Genomic DNA, 19,586 nt, shown 5'->3' with positions numbered 1-19,586 from the left:
CACCAAATTGCTGACGCTGTGGACAAAGACAGAGGCAAGTTCAAGTCATCATTGAAAGATACACAACAAGCATTTACAATGCAATGGTCTCGGCATTATTAAAGGTAGAGCTATTGGCATTGCTCATGACATATATATATTTTTTTAAATCATAAATAAATGCCATTGTCATTTACAATGCCAATAGCTTAATCGTTAAATAAATGGCATTGTCATTTACAATGCCAATAGCTTAATCGCTCGCAAATGCATGACCTATTGCATTTACAGCCACACAGGGCCACACACACAAAGCCACCCACACACACACATACAGAGCCACCTACACAGAGCCGCCCTCACACAGACAGAGCCACCCACACATAGAGCCACCTACAAAAAAAGCTATCCACACAGAGCCACACACACAGAGCCACACACACACAGAGCCACGCACACACAGAGCCACACACACACACACAGAGCCACACACACACACAGAGCCACACACACACATACACAGAACCACACACACACAGAGCCACTTATGATCCAAGCTTCTGCTAACTAAAGGCATAATGCCATCCCTGATAGATATATGTAATGACCATATGGCTAGGCCCTCCTCATTAAGCCTCGAGTCTCACCCCTCAAGTATGAAATCAAGGCAGTGTTCCTGAGTTAAAGTATAGCCCATCTCCCCCTTGGAAATACATACACATGGTAGCCGTTCAGACAAGAGACATTATACCCGACACAATTCATCAAAGACTAGAAAATCCAGGCATCAAGCAAAAGAAAACAACATGTTCCCTAAGTAGGCTTACCGGTATAAGACTGTCAGCAGGTCTGCAAGAGGCAAGACGTCACGGCAGGAAGGATGGGGGACGAATAGCTTCACCGGGCCAGTTTAAACATTCCCGGCTGATGAAATGAAAATGCGAGTAGTTGTGTGCCAACACAAAATGTCTCCGTTCGACATTCTAACTAGGCTGCACTCCATGGCGGCCATTTTTCGGCAGCTCAAACCTTGTAAAAATGCATTGGAGGCAAATATGAGGCAAATTCTGCCACACGAGAAATGTAGCGCCTAAAATGCCTGGTAAATACCGCTCCTCGGGGCACTGGTATTTACTGGATGGGATAAATACGTATATCTTTTCCCCCACCATCTAATCAGATAATTTGTGTTTTATGGGTGAGTTTCACAACTTTAGATAGGAACTCGTGAGAGCACTGTGTTTTAATTTGCTTTGAGCAGGGGTGGCAACCAAGCGTAGTCTGCCCTAAGTTCTCAAGACAGTACATTCAGACCTACCACTAAGAATCCCCGGGTGCCACTGCTGAAGTACTCGAACCGTGAGGTGAATGTTATTAAAAATTTATAAAGCGCACATACGCCCGAGAGCTTCTTGGCGCTGGAAAGAGATAAAAAACATAACAAGGGGTGAGTTTACGAGAATCTTTATTTCAAGTATGCCTGTGTGAAGAGGTGAGTCTTAAATGCCTTTCTAAAGGCGAGGAGGTCCTTACTCTGTCTGAGGGCTAGTGGCAGAGAATTCCATAGGGTGGCTGCTAAAAAATGGAAACTACTGCCTCCTTGTCGTTTTTTCTTAAAGCGTGGTACCTCAAGTAGATCTTTGTTGGCTGATCTCAAACTGCGTGAAGGAACATATCTTCCAATCAGTTGCCTGATGAATAAAGGTCCCTTGCCTTGCAATGCCTTAAAGATGATACACCCAGCTTTAAATTCGGCTCTTTGAGCCACAGGTAGCCAGTGCAGGGTCTCTAAGCCTGATTTAATCGATTCCCATTTGGGTACATTGCAGATCAGCCTGGCGGCTTGATTCTGCAGGTACTGCAGTCTTCTAAGTTGGCCTACAGGTAGGCCAAGATAGAGACTGTTTGAGAAGTCGATGTGGGAGAGGACTAGGGCCATAACCACCTGGGTTAGGGCAGAATGGGTGAGGAAGTGTGCGATTTTCCTAATTTTCCTCAATTGAAATGAATTGAAATGAAATTGAATGATTGAAATGAATGGGAGAAACTGTGAGGTTGGGATGTACAGGGACTTAGCATGCATAGGTCTTGGTGGTCTTACGGCTGAGAAAGTCGGGTGTCCGTCAGGGAGGATAGTTGGATTTTGGAACAAAAATAAAATCCGCTCAAGGTCCAGGAGTGAGTAAACACCTTGAAATGTGAAATTCCTAATGAACTACCCTTTTAAGAGCACCTGTGCGGAAATTTTCAGATATGTAATTATTTTACTTAAAGTGCGAGGGAGACTAAAAATGAATAGGGAGTTCAAACAAAGTTCAGAGTTTCCATTCTAGTTGTCCTTTGACACCGTGTAATCATGGAAAGTGTGTTAAAGTTATCTATACATCTGCAAATTGCGTTAATATGAAAAGTTCATCACATGATGTTAAATCTGATGAAATGATACCAAATATTAAGCAATCGAAGCTATATTTGCGCAGTTGTCAGCTGTCTTTCTTCGAATAAAATCGGAGGCTGGATATGCAGGTCAAAGTGGTTTCCATTCCTTAAGCATGATATCCTCTCACCAGGGATGCTACAGGTGCAATCAAGAGTGAGTAGGATAGGCCCAAGATGGACAATCGTGGCTAGGCTTACAGGTTTTTTTGCAGATTTATATAGCGCGAACTCGACCCGAAGGTATTGGAGCGCTTTACATAGGCGGCCGTTAGGTTACACAAGGACGCATACGGTTTTTTGGGGGGTTTTTTGGTAGGCACGGGGAGATTAGGTGATTTGCCCAGAATCACAGGGTATGGAGCTGACGCCGAGAATCGAACCTTGGTTTTCCATCTCCAAAGTAAGACCACAACCTCTCCCTTAAGTGAAAAGTTTTCTAGGCTGGTAGTTCTGTGTGCACACCCATGTATGGCAAGTACGAGTCGTACTTGGAATCCTCGCATGCAGAAGTGACAGGGAGGGAATTCATGATGGAGAAGGGGGTTACAGTGGAGAACGCCCAAAAAGACTGTTGTAACGTCCGTCTTCAACAACACTTCCCCCACCGAAGTTTGGGTCTAGTTGCCCCCTGCCATCAGGTGTTCCAGTAAACTGAAGACAACACATTGCACAGTTCAACATGTTGGATTTATTAGGGGGTCAGTGACTGAGGGGGGGCTTTAGTAAGACCCAGCGTGGCCCCTGCTGCGCACAGGCTTTATGTGCACAGAGCTGTCCATTGGCACTGCTTGCAAGAGGCCGTGGGTGGGGAGTCGTCCATAGCCCCCCCTTTCTTTATCATTACTCTATAGTTCTGCCACAGGACCTCAAAATAATGCTACTGAGACGCAAACAGAAAGTAAAGTGTTTAGACGAACATTGGTGTTACTACTACCCAGTTCGAGTCCTTTCGAGTTGTAGAAAGTGCTATATACATAGGCCGATGACATAACGTCAAACAACGCAACAGTCTCATAAGCTGCAGATACCGGGGCCCGTCGAAGGGCCCGAATACAGCGCTGCGCTGTGCGGCGGCGGTGCGCAAGACTGACGGTGGTCTCGGCTCCCCCCAAGCAGGAGCAGGAGTTTATCGCTCACACCCCCTCTCTATCTCCAGGCAGGCATATTCATTCATCTCTGAAGCTCTCAGCGAGTCTGCAGCAAACCTTCCCGGATGCCGTTTCATCCGTTTCCAACGCACGCCGAGCCGCACCCTGTTAGGAGCCAGGAAGCGGATAAAACAGCTGCACAAATAAACCACTGAAAACGCCAACAATCCGCAGATTAGCCAGGAACAGTGATATATTTTTTCCAGATGAACAAACTTTACATTGCGAGTAAGAAAAAAATAAAAACTTACCTGGAGTGGCAGCGGGACTGTTCCTGACAACAACAACAAACAAAAAAAAATGGCTGCCGCAAAGCTCCGAAATTTTCGGAATCGGGGGCGTGTTTTATGCTGAGTGACGGATGATGTCACAGATAGAAAGAACGCAAAAAACACGCCCCCGAATCCGAAAAAGACGGGGCTTGAACCGAGTGACGCCCCTCTCCTCCAATGGCTGGCCAGCATTTACTAGGCCAGCCAATGTTATGTTATGTTATGTTATGTTATGTTATGTTATGTTATGTTAGTCTGAATTTGTAGAGCGCACGTTCACCGCATGGTTTCTTGGCGCTGTGTGCCGCTGGGGAACCCGTCCTGGCTTTCCCTGTGAGATGGTCCCTGTTGGGCATCCCCAAGGTGAAGCCAGGCATCCCCAGCAGCAAGGGGGCCATTGTGGAGATTAAGCAAGCTATTGCCCAGAGTTGCAGCGTGGGACCCATGGTTAGAGAGGCACCGAGGCGAGATTTATCGAGCCCGCTGACATTGATTCCGTACCCTGCCGCGTCGGGAATTGAACCCTGGTCCCGGGCCGACCTCTGCTTCTGGGTCTGCCGCCTCTAACCGGTGAGCCACACTTCTTCAGCCAATGGAGAAGAGGGGCGGGTTCCAAGCCCCCTCTAAGAAACATAAAATCTTCAGCTCCGCCCACTGCTACGCAGTGCGACGGTCCTCGACCTAAAAAGCAGTTGAGTCAGAAGAAGCTTGCGGCTCCACCTGAATCATTTGCGAGGTGGATGCTCTTGAATGCACCAATCACTCTCTTTGCAGGCTACTCCTCAATGACCTTTGTGTCCATGTCTGCTGCTGTAATGAGAGGAATATTTACAACAAGGGGTGGTGAGGGACAGAGTCTCTGAATTAAGCAGAATACTCTCACCCAGTCAAGAGATCAGGGCTAGATCCAACACCGTTTTTTAGCTCACTGCACCATCCATCAGTGTAAGAATTGGCTTTTGTAGTCTGGTCTGCCCTGTTCCCATGATGCACTGGGCCAGGGACAGACTAATTTGCATACAGCCAGGTTCTGAAACTGGGATGGTGCAATGAGCTAAAAAACGGTGTTGGATCTAGCCCTGATCTCTTGACTGGGTGAGAGTACTCTGCTTAATTCAGAGACTCTGTCCATCACCACCCCTTGTTGTAAATTAAGTAATGAGAGGAAGCCACCATCCACTGAGGTTACCTAGGAGTGGAGAATGGACAGTCTTTCCCTGCAATGCTGTGTACTATTTAATGCCATTCTACAGCGATATGTGTACTTGTGTGGGAGTATCCTTTTCACCCTCCCTCTCACTCCCAATATGTCTCTCCCCCAAGATTTAGTAGGGATTTGGTGTTAATTCCTTTTTCTGAGAGTTTTGAGAATCTTCTGTGAAGTTTTATATGCACTGAATGTGTATTGCATTTGGGGAACCTAGAGCATTCTATCCAAACTGGTGACTGCTATGCTCTGGCGAGAGCCATATGTGCTCCTCGTCACCTTCTTCTGCTCTCCCTTCACTGCAGTTCATCAATTTTAATGGATCACTGAGCACACATTTGCCCCAGCCTGCATTCTGTAGTTTTCCTAATTAAAGGCCAAGTTTAGTCCGACCACTGAGAAACTGCTATAGGTTTGTTAGTTAGGCAGGACCATCTAACACAGTGGTTCATAACCTTTTGACTTCTGTGGGGCCCCAGTTATTCATTACTGGACCCGGGGACATTCAGCGAATCATCATTAGAATCTGGGGGCCCCCACTGAGTCAATACTGGAATCTAGGGACCCTGATCTAAGCATTTTTGATGATTTGAACTGCAAAAAATAGAAAACTAAATCAAGAAACAAACATTCATCCACCAAATACACAAATGATGAAATATCTTATTTAATTCATAAAGAAATATATAAAAAGAAATCAAACTTTAACAGAAGTCAAAACTTCAGTCACTTACTTGTAAATACTTTAACACAGATGCATTATTTCTTTTGTCAAAGTATTGGCACAATGATTGTGTCCATGCGCGTTCTTGGGAGCACCCCACAACTTTGCCTGTTTGTCAATGTAGCTGAAACTGTTGTATATGTGGACTTAAAAGTGATAGTTCCAACAGAGAATGGTGTCAGGGGTGAGCACCCACCATTTGCTTTTTCATGGATAACACTGCAGCATTTTTTTAGATGAAAACCCTAAAGAGTCACACAAAAATGCCTTCAACTCGAGCAGGCTGATGCTAGCCAAAAGTCACAAACACAAAAACTCCAAAGCGGATTCTTATTCTTAATTGTAATTAAATGAATCCATTATAGATGGTGTCTCCACATCTGAGGAGGAGAAACAATTACCCATCAGCAGATTATATTGGAAGATTCACCACTTCCAGACTGCCATCATATTCTTTGAGATTGTAAGAAAAAAAAAATCCGATGTAGGACATGAAGAATAAAAACTAAATGAATTGTTTCAAAAATCTTAAAGCCCATGATGTCAGTGCTGTGGGTGACGTGCTGAATGAAGGAGACAGCTTAAGGTGAAACAAAGGTCTGACAGTCAATAGATGAACACCTCTGCTCCTATGGCATTAGGGAGGGAATGGCAGGCTACGGGGAATCTGCATGAAATAGACTGTGTGGCTGTTTTAATAAATATCAGACTTAAGCAACTTGGCCTGGCCCAAGAATTGAGGAAGTAGATGTATATGGAAGGAGGGGGTGGGGAGGTGCAGAGCACCCTGGACAAACAGGGTCATTGCATATCATAAGCCATGCCACACTATTCCCTCAACCACTATCAAAGAAGCTGTGTTTGCTGCAAACTCCCATGGCTGCACTATTATTGTTAAAGCGCCGCCGCCCTGCCTGGGTTCGGGCTGTTGAATTATACCGTATTGCAGCATTTATATAGTGTTTACTACCCCTATGTGGGGTGCTGCAGAGATTACCTACATGGGTAGCCTGTTACACCATGTAGGGTGTGATTAGAAGGGTGTTGTCTTTGCTTTGATCCTATGTTGGAAGTTTTTCCATGTTGTGCTTGATGAGCACCGAGGTGCAGCTATCGTGTTATGGGACCAAGCACATAGCAGTGTGTTGGATGATAAGGTTTGAGAGATAGATGCACAGTTTATGGCTTTCTGTACGTTAGTAACTTTGAAGAGTTCTGCTGGTCCATGTATGGTATTTTATATGCAAAAGTCTGCTTAGCTGGTTATTGTACTGAGTTGTACAATCTGAGACTGTGTTTGTAGTTGTGGTCCTAAACTGGCATGGTTGGAGTGAGAGAGAATTGGAGAGATCTATGGGGGATTTTAGACTCTCATATTTGAGGGTCTTTATGAGATGAAAGGAAGAGATTATATTGTATAGATATTTGGGAACTGCAGTGGTGGACTATACTAAAGACCTCCAAATTATCCAGCAATGGGTGACAGATATTTGCAGTTATTCCTTGATCATTTTTCTGCCTTTTTTTTACTTTAATTATTTGTGAAGGATAGTTAGCTCAGCTCTAGAACACATTCAGAAGTGCTTTTATATTTATATTTGCGGTTTAAAGTATGTACAGATGAAGGCTAAATATACCAGCTTTAGGTGATTTTGCCTATTTTTGTACCTGCCGTAACATTAAAATATGATTGCTATGTGTTATTGCGGGCAAGATAGATGGCAAGGATATAAGTATACTAAATAACTATGCCCCTAATGTTATGACCCAAATTTCTTTGTGGCTTTGCAGGACCTGATTACAGTAGACTTGGACACTCCCCTCCTATGGTTGGGAGATTTTAATTGTGTGATAGACCTAGAGCTGGATAGATGCCTCCCAGAAGGGGCTCCAAGCTGCGTATGACTAAGCAGTTGCAGAAACTGAGTGACCTAGGCGTCCGGGATGTTTGGAGGAAGCACCACCCGACTCTGAAAATATTCACCTGTTTTACGCCCACTCATAACACACATAGTCGCCTAGATAAGGTACTAGCGACAGAGCACCCAGCATTTAGGGTGGCAGTGAGCACACAATTGGCGTGTTTTTTGTCCGACCATGCTCCTGTGTGCTGCACAGTGTGATGGGGAATGGGGGGGCAGGGCCCCAGCAGATGGTGGCTCCCTGCTGATATTTTGGAGGACCCGGTCTGTAAAGAGGCCATTTCGAATGCATTGACAGAGATATGTCCCTTAACTGAGGCACTGCAAGCAACAGAGCCCATGAGTGGGATGCAATGAAGGCGGTAGTCAGGGGGCAGCAATGGGGCTGATGCATGTTGTCTGAAGGCAACTGAAGTCCGAGCTACAGGATAGGGTGAAAATGTTGGCTGAGCTCCAGTCAGGGCCGCAGGGTCAAGATGATGCTCAGGAACGAGAGTGTGTAATACGGGAGCAGGTTGCAGATACCTGGGATAGGATGGACAAGTATGCTCTTACGAAATATCAGTAGCAGTTGCTTGCAGAGGGAGATAAATCTGGTCGATTATTAGCCTGGATATTGCGTAGGGAACAGGCCCCCCCTTTGGTTACTAGTCTTCGGAGCCAGTCTGGTGAATTGGTCTATGCTCAGGCAGCTATGCTGGTGTTGTTCCCCGGCAACACCTGCAGACAGTGTACAGGGCAGATCCCCTGGTGAGTGCGGACCTCAGTATCTCTTTTTAGAGGGCTTAGAATTGATGCAGGTATCGAAAGAAGTTAGGACGGTTCTGGATGTGCAGATTACCGAGGAGGAACTGATGGAGGCGATAGCGGACATACCCAGGGCCAAGGCACCCGGGGGTGACGGGCTGCCTATTGAGTATTTCCAAGCATATTCAGCAGTATTGGTCCGACCTCTGTTCCAAACTTTTAATAAGTCATTTGATAGTGGAATATTGCCACCTACAATGCGAGAGGGCAACATTTGTATGCTCCCAAAGCCGGGTGGCGATGTACAGGACCCAGCAGCATACCAATCCCTGACGATGATTAACTCAGATATAAAAATCCTGTGTAAAGTGCTGGCCAATAGGTTGGGTCCACACATGGCCCACTTAGTTCATGAGGACCAGTGCGACTTCATCCTGGGCCGTAGTACGTCAATGAACGTGCGACGACTGGCGCATATACGGCATGAGACACAGGGGGCCCCCGAGGAGAAGGCGTTGGTGTCTATCGACCTTGAAAAGGCCTTTTGACACAGTGGATTTGGGGTACTTGCTGGAAATCCTTGGAAAGTTGGAGATTGGACCACATTTTCGTAGATGGGTCAAAATACTTTATACAAATCCCGCGCTGTGAGTGTGTGAATGGGTCAAACTAGGTAGGCGCAGTGGTTGTTGGGGCGGGGCACATGACAGGGATACCTGCTATCGCAGCTACTGTTTGTTTTGGCCATTGAGCCCATGGCAATATGGGCAAGACAGGAATTGGGCCGCTGGGGCATTCAAACTGGGGACAGTAAGCACCTTGTCTCATTCTATGCAGATGATGCGTTGTTCCATGTTACATCTCGGACGATGGACCAGTTTACAACTTATTCAGGGTGGCCCTAAAATAGGCGTAAATCCCTGGTGTTTACCCTAGCAGGATTGAGAGAGAGCGAGGCTGAAGAGCTGCCTAGCCTGGGGCTGAGAGTGTAGAGGGACCATTGTAGATACCTAGGGGTGCAGGTGGCGCATGGGAATGCTAAGCTGCTCCAACTAAATATATATAGGGTGGTTGAGTCACTGAGGCATTCTGTGAAATTCTGGAATACGCTGCCACTGTCTCTAATGGGTAGAATAGCGGTGGCAAAGATGGTGAAGTTGCCGAGATGCCTATATGCCTTGCAGAATGCGTTGTGCCCGATTCCCGCAAAAGTGTTTCGGCAATTGAATTCTCTCCTGGTAACTCTGCTTTGGGCAGGAAAGCATTGTAGGGTTGCACTGCGGGTGCTCCAGAAGAGGTATCAGGAGGGTGGACTGGGGGTACCTAGATTTGATCTTTATTATTATGCAGCGCACCTCCAGCATGCTGTGCAGTGGTTGGACGGGGATGACCATTGGGAAAAGCGATTACTTGATGGGCGAGTGCAGCCAGAGGATCTCCCTATGATTTTGATGGAGGGTGCTGGGGCGAGTTGAGAGCTGCCGTATGTGGTCAGGCAAACGGCCTGCTTGTGGCAGAAAGTTGTAGAACGAGTGCTGTGACGGGCTCCCTTCCATCCAGAATTGTCTATTTGGCAGCTAGTCCCTGTGCTCAGAATGGTGGAAAACATGTCCTTCCAGGCATGGAGAGAGGGTGGCTGCATGGTTTGGCAAATTTATATATTAATGACACCTACCTTACGTTTGAGCAGGCGTGTGAGGGGTTCGGCCTAGGACAGTATCTTCAATATGCTGGCCTGATGGAAGTTGCTAAGGTGACATGGCCCGTGTATCCAGATATGCCCTAGACCACAGAGACTTTGGACATATTGTTAACATGTGGAGGTGGGCGCAGATTGGTATCTCTGTTGTACAAGGCCATGAGGGCGGACTCTGGATCTTTGGCTCTTAGGGTGTGGAATGCATGGAACTTGGATTTGCTGTCCTAGATGACATGGAGACCCAATGGGGTTCATGCATCTGGCGTGGGAATGTCCAGAAGTTCATCTGCATTGGCTTGAAGTAGTAGCGCGGCTCCGTGGGAGGGTGGGAATCGCGCTGGAAGCTATACCTGAGCAGTGCATTCTAGGGTTGGAACCACAACGCAAGAAGAGGAAAATGGCCAACAAGTTACTACAGCTAGTGTTGGTACTGGCTAAACGGAGCGTTGCCATTTGCCCCCTCTTTTGTGAATTGGATGAAAGATGTGGGAGAGTGGTCATTGGCCGAGGTACTGCAGGGACGGAAAGTTGGAGGAGGATATAGCAAGTTGGAAAGAGTTATGTAGGGAATTGTTGAGTCCAGCGGGGTTGGTCAGTGAACAGATTAGTGAGTCCGATGGTGACATTAGTATGTAAATGTTGGTGCTTGTGTCAACCCTATTACTATATGATGCTGAGGCCGCTGCTAAGCCATGAAAAGTGTAAAGTGTTTTTAAGTGTACTAAGTGCCTTGGACTCTAATGCGTGAAATGAGAATGAGCCGATGTATATTGTCTCGAAGGATTCTGTAAATGACCACTCAGGATGATGTGAAAATTTTATGAATAAGGTATTTAAAAAAACAAAAATTAAAATATGAGTTATGCTAATAGAAAACTGGTCAGGTAGCAACCCTAGATATGATATATTGATATATAGAGCCAAGATGGATAATGCAAGTAGAAAGGAAATACTGTGCTGAGTATTACTGCAATTGTCTGTGTGGGTTTGATATGCATTCTGTACATAGAAGGCTTCAGGGGCCTCTCTCAGTAAAGTTTCTAGTGTATACAGAGATCTGAAGTTCTTACATTGGTTAGCTAATATTATTGACCTTATAGTGGCAGAGTCTGCCTCAGCCTCACGAGAACCTAAGCAGCCTTCCCCTCCCAGAGGTATCCGACCACTGCTGGAGGCATCGATGTCTTGCTGACCTCTTGCCTCAATGAGGAGAAATGCATTAGCTTGACACTGATGCCAGGTATAAATATTGGAATTGAGAACTCTATCATCTAATTATAGATATTGTAGCTGTAAATTTGCAGTACATTTTCTTTCCTGAAGGTGGGATTAATCGTCCCCATTTTGCTCCACCTCACCTGAAACATTTGGTGGAACAACCACCCAGAAGCTTCTAGAGACCCTTTTAATGAGGCCTGTGGTTCACTCAACCACAGCTATTCCTCTGTCTTGGTGAATATGAGATATTGAGATATATAATTATTTCTATCACTCATCACTGCAAAAAACCCTCAGCAACAAATGGTTCTGGAGACTTCAACAGAAAATAGCAGGAGGTGTGTGCTATTACTAGCCCTTCTGGTAATTTCAGGAAAGTTTTATATTGATTTAGAAAAGCAAACATTGATTACCAGACAATTCCCTTTCCAGAGAATTGCCACAGTGCATAGGCCCTGATTACAAGTATTGCAGAATTCTATGAGGAGATTCTGGTAGGCCGCAATTACCTATACCAGCTCTACACTACTCGTAATCAGGGCCTTACGATGAGGAGGGGTCTATGGGACAGGTGGAATGTCTGTGTAAAGAGACAGAATGCATCATGTGCAAGTGTCCTGCCAGCAGCTATGTAGCGCAATTCACACTGAGAAGGCTGTTAATCTTTACAAATATTTCACCACACAATAATATAGAAAAGTGCTAAATATTAAAATGAAAAATGCATAATAGGTCAAACGTTAGAAAAGGTGCTTTTATCTAACTTGCAAATGTGAAAAATGTTGTTTCTTTTTTGCAGAAAGCTTTTATTTCTATAGTTCTCCTCTCTCTAGGCCACTCTAGTTATTTATTCTAGTCTATCCCTTTAAGGAAATAAATGCTTTACTCAAAATAGTGATTTAATGTTATAATCGAACTCTAGGGCTTGACGTTTTGTGAAATGTGCTGTTGTCTGAAAAATGTATACCATGTTTCCTCACACCATATGACTTCACTATACTTATATTGTTTTCTTTGCCACACATACATAAGGAACAAGTGTATAAAGAAAAGAAAATGCTTGCTTCAGCTTACATTTTGTGATCTAACCAGGAAATACCAGAATTTGAATATTTAATTTCATAGAGTAGCTTATTGTTATATGATGGGACACCAAACAGCTAACAGAGTAGGCTTGCAAAAGGATCTCATGAGAACCTTCTTAGATGTAACTTTTTGTAATATGTTGTAGCCATCTCTAAACTGACTTCCTGCTGATATGGATGTTTACCGTGGGAATCGAGGATGAAAATGACAAACTATCGAAAGATCTTTCAATATCGGATGCCGATGACATAGTCGCCTGTTTTTGCAACAAGTTTTATTTGTCATGTTCAAATATTCTTTATTCGGTTTATGCAACCATAAAAGATGTAAACAAAATACATGAAATAAAATCAATCATGAAAACAGTAATAACAAGCATTTACAATGCAATAGGTCACGCATTTTAGGTCTCGCTGAAGCAATGCGTAAGCATTGCAGCGAGATTCTAGTAAGCAGTACGAAAAGTCTGCCAAAACTGCGGATTAGACACAGTTCATGTGATCTATGCGCATGCACGCCAGCCACGTCACACACCACCATTCCATAAATTCCACCCGCTGTTTAACAGGAAGCCAGTGAAGCAATTTAATTCCTGCTGAAGTTGACTGCCCTCTGGGTATACCCAGAAGTAGTCTCGCTATGCGTTCTGTAGGGATTGCAATTTTCTCATTTGGGACTTGTCAATGCCCAAAAATAGGGCATTGCAGTAGTCTAACTTGGACAAGAAGAGTGCTACCATCACCGTCTTTTGCAACTCTTGTGAGATGAATGGAGAAAAAATTCTCAGGGTTTTTAGTAGAAAAAAGCAGGAGGAGATGAGACTGTTTACCTGGGTACAGAAGTTCAATTGATCATAGAAGATGACCCCAAGGTTCTTAACCTTGATGACAAGGCGTGGGCATTCTCCAGCCTCAGTTGGCCACCAGGACTTATTCCATAAGGGCTGGCCCGGACCAAACTCCATCACCTCCATTTTGTCTGTGTTCATTTTCAGGAAGTTATGGTTCATCCAGGTCATAATCTCAGTGAGACAGACATGGAACCTGGCAGCTGTGTTCTCAGGCTGGTTGGTAATAGAGATGACAAGTTGAGAATCATCAGCATAAGAAACCAGGGCAAAACCATGCCTCCTAACAAGTTTAGCCAACAGGGTGACGTAGATGTTAAACATTGTCGGGGAAAGGGCGGATCCCTCTGGGACGCCGCATGGGAGTTGGAAGCTATCCGATTGCAGGCCGTCCCAGAACAACCTCTGCTCTCTTGCCTCCAAGAAGGAGGATTGGAGGGCCAGGGCAGTGGCCTCCACCCCCACATCCCTCAACCGCTGCACCAACACCGTGTGGTTCACGGTGGCAAACGTGGCCGACAAATCTAGGAGCACGAGGACCGCCCACCACCCTGCGGATCTCTTCGGTTGCGATGAACAGGGCTGATTCGGTGGAATGGCAAGAACGGAAACCATGGTGTGAAGTATCCAATAGGTTGATACAATCGCAATGGACCGCACACCGCTAGCCCCTCCTCCGGATCGCCCCTAGGGACTCTGGTACATGGAGTTCTTGAGTGGTTCACCCCAGTGGGTGCAAGTAGGTACTTGTTAAACTGATGATCTCTAGACCCGATACATGTCCCGAGTTTTTGGATATCGCCCGAGACGTGGCTCGGGTTTCGGGATAACTTCCCTCATCAGTAGAGAAAATAGTTAGGGGTGGAAGAGAAGGTCGCCAAGCAACCGTCAAAGGCCTCGATGCCCGAACCGGCACGCAGGTGCGTCGTCCAGGAGCCCGTCGACTCAAAGCTCAAGGGAGCCAATTTGTAGATACAATCGCAATGGACCGCACACCGCTAGCCCCTCCTCCGGATCGCCCCTAGGGACTCTGGTACATGGAGTTCTTGAGTGGTTCACCCCAGTGGGTGCAAGTAGGTACTTGTTGAACTGATGATCTCTAGACCCGATACATGTCCCGGGTTTTTGGATATCGCCCGAGACATGGCTCGGGTTTCGTGATAACTTCCCTCATCAGTAGAGAAAATAGTTAGGGGTGGAAGAGAAGGCCACCAAGCAAACGTCAAAGGCCTCGCTATCCAATAGGTTGTTGGCCTCTAAATAGTCAGTAAGCACTGTGTTTAGTGATTTTTCCAAGATCTTAGACACTATTGATAGGCCGGCAATAGTACAATAGTTTTTTGGTTCGGTTGGGTCCAGATTTAAATTTTTTTTGAGAGGTCTAATAGATGCTTTTTTCCAAGTTTCTGGATAGCAACCTCATTCCAGAACTTGGTTAATAAGGGGAGTGAGATTATCAGAAATCTCCTGGGCATCCAAATGCATAATGGTAGGGGGGCAGGGATCTGTGGGTGAGGCAGTTTTTATGGAAAGCAGAAGTTTTTGTACGTCATCATTTGTTACTGTTTAGAAACAAGAGAGTCTACAACGAGCTGAGCACAGTTCTGCAGCTTTTTGCCATATGCCTCAGCGGGCATGGCTTCAAATATGTTTTTCTGACAATCAGTAACATGTTTTGAACTCTCTTGGACATAGTAGCCCCGATTATGAGTGAGTGGAAAGGAAGGTACAATTTCTCGCACTCAGTAAAATCTGACTCCATTGCAGTGGTGACTCGCCTAGGGCATACTGCGGGGCAGGTCGGGGGAGTAGCAGGGTGGGGGGGGGGTAGTAAACTTGGACATACGACGGAACAGAGGAACGTAATAATTACTTTTCTCCGTTCAGTCGTATGTCCGAGTTTACTACCCCCCACCATACCCCTCCCCCGCCTCGCTACCCCGCTGCACACCCTATGTGAGCCGCCACTGCTCCATTGGCTTAGGAATTTATCAGGTGTGATAAATAGCACCTATTACAAGTTTTTTGGGAATAATATGCAGATTTTGGTGCTTACTGCACCAAAATGCAATGTCACTGAAAATACTGAACCATTTCCACTTTTTAATTCTGTCAGATTTGACCTGACGTAATTTAACAAAGGGTGAAACCTTTATCGCACTTGGTAATTGCTGGGTGCGGAAAAAAAAAAAAATATATATATATATATATATATATATATATATATATATATATGAAGGAATACTGACCCACTAAGAATCAGGGTTTAGGTGAGTAAAGTCTTCTCTGTTCCAGCTTTTATTCAAGATATTTGGGGGATTTTCGAGCTGAAGAAAAATATTTTAGCTTTTTTATATGTGTATTATGATTATATAATGGGAGGATAATGTATAAGTCTGTTGCTTGAAATATATTTTGCCTACATAAACAGAAACACACCATCTATCTTTCCCACGCAGAGCCTTCCTTCTTTTTTCAGTGATTGCTTTTGATTTGCTGCTGTAATCACAGCCCCAGCTCTCTGTTTCTTTAAGCTCCGGGCTTGTCTCTTCTCCCCCGACTGGTGTAATGGAAGGCAGATAAATCTACAGTGGTGTTTTGTTCTCATCTTCTGAAAATGGGACTGCCGTGGTGGTGCTCCAGCCCTGGATGGTTTGTTGTGCTGTGCAGCCTTTTCTGCTGGCCTACCCCATTTCTGCCTGGCTGGTCACCCTCCCAGCGCTCAGTGTCTGCTAGCCGTTGGCTGCTCTGAAGCTGCTTGGCTCTTTCTCTTAGTAACAGCTTTACATTCTGCCTCAATTCCTCTTCAATCGAATCACAAACAAAAATCACTTTTTTTTTTCTTAGACCTAAATCGCCAGTGCATCCCCCCCTTTTCATCCCGCCCTGGCCGCAGCTGAACATGACAATGTTCTGACATTAACAAAGGGGGGACATTCTGCCTGCAGAGGAGGAGGGGAGCCCCAGAAAAGCAACGTTTCCAAGGTAAGCGACTCTTGTTTACAGTTAAAAATGTCAGGGGTGGCCCGTAAACCACCCTGCCTGGGATATGCTTGGATTTTGTGTAAATATTGTGCCCAGAAGTTGCCTAATGGCTGTGCGAGGCGCTTTACTGTAGTTGGGGTGGGGGATGGGCAGGGATACACATATTTCCAAGCTGGGCGCCCTGGATGTGTTTACTGCTCCTGGAACCCGGCCATTCTTCAATATACATATATATTTTTTTAATAAGTCATTTCCTTTTGTATGCCTGCAGATGCGGGGCCTTTTTATTTTTATTTTTTTTCCTGGGGGGGAGGGGAGGCGATAAAAACGATGCTTTGCAGCAAATGGAAGCAGGCAGCCATCACAAGGCAGGCACCCTCCGCCTATTTTTAGAAAAAAAAGAGGTTTGTGGCTCGGCACGTGGCTGTTTAGCACAAAATAATAGGCGTTTGGCGACGAAAGCCACAAGTGATGCTGGCGGGGGTGTTGGAGGGTGGAAGCGAGGCCGTGGATATTGTGTTTTTAAGAGTCCTGGAAAGGTTGGAAATGTGTTTCTGCTTGAACTCGGGCTGGAGTGGGGGAGGGGAGGAAAAAGTGTTCTGACTTACTTTCCACTGAGATGTTTGCATTCTGGAATTCCACTGCTTCCCACCACTTAGGGGGAGGGGGGGGTGTACGTTTTCCCAGCCAAGTGACCAATTTATATATGCGTAAATTAGATATATTTTGCTATATGTGTGTTTATATATTTGGCTGCACCTCACGTCTGTTGTAATTGCTAATTTACGTAGTCGTATTTTGATTTGTGGCCATGTTAGTGCTTTTGTGTGTACAGGTTATTTCTTGTTGGAACTTAACGTGAGGGGGTGTGGGCCGAATCAACGACAGGCGTAATTGTAGGCGTTTGTGTTTTTCTTGCCTTGAAACGTCACTGTGTCAGGTGATGTACAGAGCTGTTTACACTAGGGAATGTAAGCCTTAAAGGTCAACAGTGGCCAAACCAGTAATCCTGTCACACTGTGATGTGCTAAAAGCGGATTTCCATATTTAAGGCCACGGCAGAGAGGAATGTACAGTAGGGACACCCAAAGGCACCTGATTTCCGGATTGAGTCACCTTTCACAAGTTGTGTCAGGATAGGACATGTTTAGCCAGAGTGAGTGACAATTAAAATATGCGCTGCTAATGCACCAACATGATCATTCAGGTGCCCCTGTCGCTTGTTTACCCATTTTGTAAAACATTTACAAATAATAAACCATTATTTTGCTAATCCATGGCTGGCCACCAACCACTGCTGTGGTGGTCTGGTAAAAGTTGTGATCTCTTAGGGGCCATTATGGTGCCCCAGCAACAGGATACATTTGTGGTAATTTAATACTCCATTATTGCTTTGATGAAATATGGCACTTCTGCATTTTATGACGAAAATATTGTGGCAGGTTACCACCAGCAAAAGGCTCCCCCCCCCCCTCATGAAGACACATAAATAAATAAAAAACTATGCGCCCAAAATGGATGGTAATGTCCTGAATACCTACCTGTAATCTTAATTCTTTATAAAATACTCTCTAACCACCATAATTGTGTGGATAAGGTTCATGAACACAAACACAAGACCCGTAGAGATATCCACAGGAGGGGGAACTGGAGGCTATGGGGTCTTCAGGGTGAGCTGACCGGCAAACCTACTATACACACTGTAGAAGCTACTCAACCATATCCCTACAAGCACTATATAGATGGAGTGGTGGGCATCTCAAAAATTGTGAATGACTGTCCTCACACACCACCAGGTGTCATGCTTCATCATAGGCAGTGCTCGCTCTCTAAAAACCCGGTTTGATAGAGAGCGGGCCTACACCTGAAGACAGGGAAGCACTTCTAATCATTTAAGTTGGGGCCCGTGCCAAAAGTGATTTAAAATCCAATGTACTACCCCAAATCACATTTAATCACAGGGTATTACTTGGTATTAAAAGTTGGAATGTGGGGATTAGGGGAACTATTTCCACATCACCACTATTGTCGTCAACGTGTTTCTGCCACAGGCTCCAATGTTTGAGATACCCAGCACTCCATCTATATAGTGCTTGTAGGGATGTGGTTATGTCACATAAGTAACTACAACTTTGGGGTAGCTTCTACAGTGTGCATATAAGGTTCAGGAAACCTGCTGGTGAAGGCCTAGTTTCCTTTCATTTTGATACAAGGTATTGTATGGGTTGGACAAGAACGAAGGCAGATCGATATGCTGTTGTTTTGTGTTGGTTTGGAATCCATCCTAATCACAAGCCAACTGAGTTTTAAAAACTGAGTATCTGAGGTTCCTAAGCGTCTGTTATCTATCCGGTCCATCACAGAAGCATGCTTTAGAAGTTTTTGATCATCTCTCATTAAGCGCTGAGACACGCTTTTTGGCCTTTGGCATTCCATAGATTCGTTTTAGAGGCCTAGCCAAGATCTAATTTGCTCTTGGTCAACAGCTATCTGGGCAGTCCACCTGTTCTTGGTTTGTATTACTGTTGCTAACCATCTTATGTCTCTAGTTTTAGCAAAAATGAGCTGGTCTAAATTGTTGGTATTGAGTGAACCCCCTCCCCCAGTTGACATATCTTCCCACCACTGACAGCTTCTGAAATCTGTGGACGCCTGACAGGGTGTAGAGACCTGACTAGGTATTCCAGACCCTTTGCATCTCAAAGATGCCTGGACCACCATTGTAGCTTCTAGATTCCCCACATGGGCTCCTCAGTTCATGCTGTCTATTCCAGTGTTGCTGGTAGTGGCTATCATTTGTATGCTTTTGTGAGTAATTGGGAGACTGACAGAAGAAGGGGTTTTTGGGGGTGGAGCAAGAGTGCCTTTAGCTTGCCATGACCAGTGAGTTGAAAACCACTTATTTTTTACTTTAAAAAAGCATAGGTATATTTGAAACTATGCCTAGGTGCTTTGCTTTAATTTACGTCTATGAGTGATAATTCAAGTTTGCAATACATAAATAGCACTTTTCTATTTTAAATATTACTGTGTAAGTTTAAATGGTACATTAGTTCTTTTTTGTGTCAACATTTATTCTGTGGGAAAAGTCCTTTGCTTACACTTTGTTGTTCTTGCCAGAGCAAATGTACAGGAAATGGTCAAGAGCAGTGCCCCTTAAAAATGTAAAAACCTTTCCACTCCAAGCTTGCCATGAGTACCCAACTCTTTTTTTAAAAACTCTTTTTATTTAACAATTGCATCATTATATTCAATACAGGACAGCGTATATGTTTGGTTCTGAAACTCTTTAACCTATAGAGCCCTAAAAGGA

At 45.0% G+C, this 19,586-nt stretch overlaps 1 protein-coding gene across 3 annotated transcripts in view; it reads left to right on the top strand.

Annotated features, from left to right (window-relative positions):
* Positions 1–16,008: 16,008 nt before the first annotated feature.
* Positions 16,009–19,586, top strand: part of TBL1XR1 (TBL1X/Y related 1) — a 553,738-nt gene continuing 550,160 nt past the window's right edge. For 2 of the 3 annotated variants that reach the window (XM_078666439.1, XM_078666438.1), the window contains exon 1: positions 16,039–16,273. The gene's annotated coding sequence lies outside the window, so the exon portion shown is untranslated. Of the gene's footprint in view, positions 16,274–19,586 lie in introns of all 3 variants that reach the window. The other variant, XM_078666437.1, reaches the window with a different exon arrangement.

Source organism: Lissotriton helveticus, chromosome 11 (genome assembly GCF_964261635.1).
Source record: "Lissotriton helveticus chromosome 11, aLisHel1.1, whole genome shotgun sequence".
NCBI classification, from domain to species: domain Eukaryota; kingdom Metazoa; phylum Chordata; class Amphibia; order Caudata; family Salamandridae; genus Lissotriton; species Lissotriton helveticus.
Note: the sequence above shows the minus strand (reverse complement) of the source record. Positions and strands in the feature narration are given on the sequence as shown.